We start from the raw sequence: 3,433 nt of genomic DNA, 5'->3' as shown, positions 1-3,433 counted from the left end.
GAATAAGCATACGGAGAATTACCAATAACAGATCCTTGAGTACTTGAGAAGCACTAAAAGGAATTCTTCTAGCTGTTATGTTAAATGGTAATTTAAGCAAGTTGTCAAAAGGTTACATGAATGCAAGTTTCCAAACAGGCAAGATAATTTTAGATGGTGATCTAAATGCATATTTGTGTCTGGATGAAAAGGACAGTGAGCTTGAAGAGTTCAAAGCAGAGCACTGTTGCATACGCAATGTCAGAATATGTGTATTAAACTATAGTCAGATAGTTTTAGAGGAATTTCGGATTAGAATGTCATGTGACTAATAGGTCACCTTTGCCCAAGAACAAAGAGGCCAGAGTCACATCACAAATCCAAACAAAAGGATATGAGATATCACCTCAATTATGAGATCATTGACCAGCGGAAGGTCGTGTTCTGCAAAGTTTTATTATGAGTGAGAAATCACTAAACCCCTTCCATGGACTAAGATATGAGAGTCATATTAAAGTCTTAGGATTGAAGCAAGTTATGTACTTTAAGTTGTATATGTTTTGAGAAAGCATATTACATGAGAAATGCATCAATTTGCAGAATTATGTTTAAAATAGAAATTATTATTTCTCTTATTTAATTATGGTTTTGGAAATTAAATAAAATTTCCAAAATAATTATGAATTGATGGGCTCATCAGGTTGATGACCTGGTGAATTGAAACCCCACAGGTGAACAAAATTCATATATTATTTAAAGTTCCTAGTTCGAGATCATTAAAGTGGACATAAATGATTTCAATAAATGAACTAGCATGTAAGATTGATTGGATAGCGCAGTTTCATGGGTTATAGGGGCATAGTGATGCTCGGTCAATCACTTGGATATGCATGAATGATGCATGATCAAACTATTGACCTACTTTGAAGTTCAAGTATAGAGCTTCCGTATATATTAGTGGATTCCTTTGACATGAGTGGAACATTGATTTCATTCAATGGATGTTGTGACTGTGGTACACTCAAACGTCTAGCCGTAACTGGAGATTATAAAGGGTGTTTCCCGGTTATTTCAGAAGTTGAGTGGGAGTCATGTTACCACAAGATTGGATAGAGTCTACCTATTAAATTAGGAAATGTGTCATGGCCGCTTGAAGAGGGAGAATTCAGAAAATACGTGGCCGCGTTCAAATGCATTACACACTAATCATTTGGTTTTGTAATTCTAACTCAGATTTCAAGAAACGATTTGTAGATTAATATGATCTCGACATGTGATGCAATCATATTATCAAATCGACACATATATTGACTTAAGGAATTTGAATATTGCACCCTTGTCTCAGACAAGTGGGAGATTGAAGGAGTTATGTCTTCGTCGTGTGCAATTACTAGATATATAATTGGATCAAATTATGGAGATAATTAAGTTCATACATTTGGGTCGTCGTTTTTCCATAGCTAGAGGTACTAACGATCTTTGGACTAGTAAAATAGCCCAAAGCCCAATTGGACGGATCCTATAAGGTCACACAAAGGGGCTAGATCGAGCATTAGAGGACGAGGACCATCATGGGCCTCATCACTCTAGGTGGCCGGCCATATGGAGTGGACAAGGGAGTTTTGGGCTTCGTTTCCTAGTCTAATTATAATGAGATTATAAATAGACTAGGTGCCTAGGTTTGCAGTAAGTAAGCAATTAATTGATCAGTGTGATCAAACCCTAATTAGCAAACACGAAACCCAACCCTCTCAAAGTCCTCTCTCTCTCACGGCTCTCTCCTCCTCCTAGGCGCCGGTGGTGTGTCGTGGTGGTGGTGGTTCGTGCGGTGGTCGGTTGTCCATAAAGGTGGTGATCGTGGTTTTCCTCAATCACTCGACCAATCTAGTATTGGTGGACGGTTCGTTCGAATCTCGTGGACTAAGTAGAGGAGCAACGCTTGCGGCTCTATTCTCTCCCTGATTTGCCTGTCGAATAGCTTCGTGGAATTCACGCGTCAAAGGTATGATTATGTATCTTGTGTGTTATGCATGTGATTCTTGGGATTGGTACTTGATTGAATATGATTCATGTTTTTCCGCTGCGTAGTACCTATAAACTCCTACACCAATATCCGGTAATATCTTTCCTAGCTCTTTCTCTAATGGTTGGTGACTCGTTGGTCTTGTGTTGGTTTGTTGGATTGATTTCTTTCTTTTCTCCTCCCATGGATTATTTTGTTTATATTTGAGTATATTGTCTCACTCAAGCTTGGGGGGAGGGTATTCTATCATGTTTGGTGGGATGTTGAATCATTTATGCCATGCACTTGAGTATATGCATTTCCATGTCTTTTCTTTAATTTTGAAAAATCCAAAAAGATTTTTGTTTACTTTCAAGGTAATTTTGGCAAAATGTGTTTTGTTTGTTCTTATTTTGGACATTTTGTTTTGGGACTTGAATCCTTGAATGTTTTTCTTCCTAAGTGGTAAATGTATGCACGGTTTGAGAGTGTCATTGGTTGACTCTAGGATAATATATGCTGAGGTAGTCGGGTTAAGAACTTTTAGGGGTCCATGAAGCCTTAGTTCACGAGAATGTGGAAAGATGGAGTTGCTCTTTATAGCGGATTTGAAACCCTTGGTTGGTATTTGTTTGGTTATAATCCCTTGTGAGCTTCATTTGTTCTAGCCTTCATCACCTTGTTGAGCGGCTATTTAGGATCCTTAACTATGCATGTCTTAATCCTTGTTTTGACCTCTAGCTCCCAAGATCGTGACCGAGCCACTCTAGGGGAGGAAAAGGGCACCTTTCTCATTTTTCTTTATCTTATTTTTGCTTTGTTACAAATTTGATTTTCTATTTTGCATCAACCAACTTGCTAACCAATTTGAGCCTAAATTTTCCTTTCTTGTCTTAACCACATTACAAACCCAATGGCCCATGTTTACCAACCCTTTTAGTTAGTGAAGCATTGGCATGTGAGGTTTGAGTTTTGAGAGTGTTGATCATGAGCAAGAAAACTTTGTGAATTGGTTTAAGTAAGGTATTGAAAATTGAGCTTGAAAAGAAAATGCAAAAAAGTTTGAGAAGAAAGATGCAATTCAAGAAAATCAAAGGAAGTTTCAAGAAAAAGCCGTCCATAGTTATAAAAAAAAAAGGCAAGGACATCAAATAAGAGCTAAAAAAAATGAAAAAGAAACAAAAAACACAAAAACATTTTAGCTTGGTTTCAGTTTCTTCCCTAGTTTAAGCATTGAGGACAATGCTTCGTTCAAGCTTGGGGGGGGGGAGCGTTACTTCGTTTTTGGTATATATTGTGTTAGTGTTGAATAAGCTTGGGGGAGATGGCATTATTGGTATTTTTGTTTGATATTTTGTGACTTCTTGAGTTTGTTTTTAAGAGTAGGCCACTCTTTTGCTTCACTTAGGAAATATCACCAAAATTTTCAAATTTTTACCCCGCCTTAACCCT

This window comes from Chenopodium album, chromosome 1 (assembly GCF_948465745.1).
Source record: "Chenopodium album chromosome 1, dcCheAlbu1.1, whole genome shotgun sequence".
Taxonomy (NCBI): domain Eukaryota; kingdom Viridiplantae; phylum Streptophyta; class Magnoliopsida; order Caryophyllales; family Amaranthaceae; genus Chenopodium; species Chenopodium album.
This window is presented reverse-complemented; position numbering follows the sequence as displayed.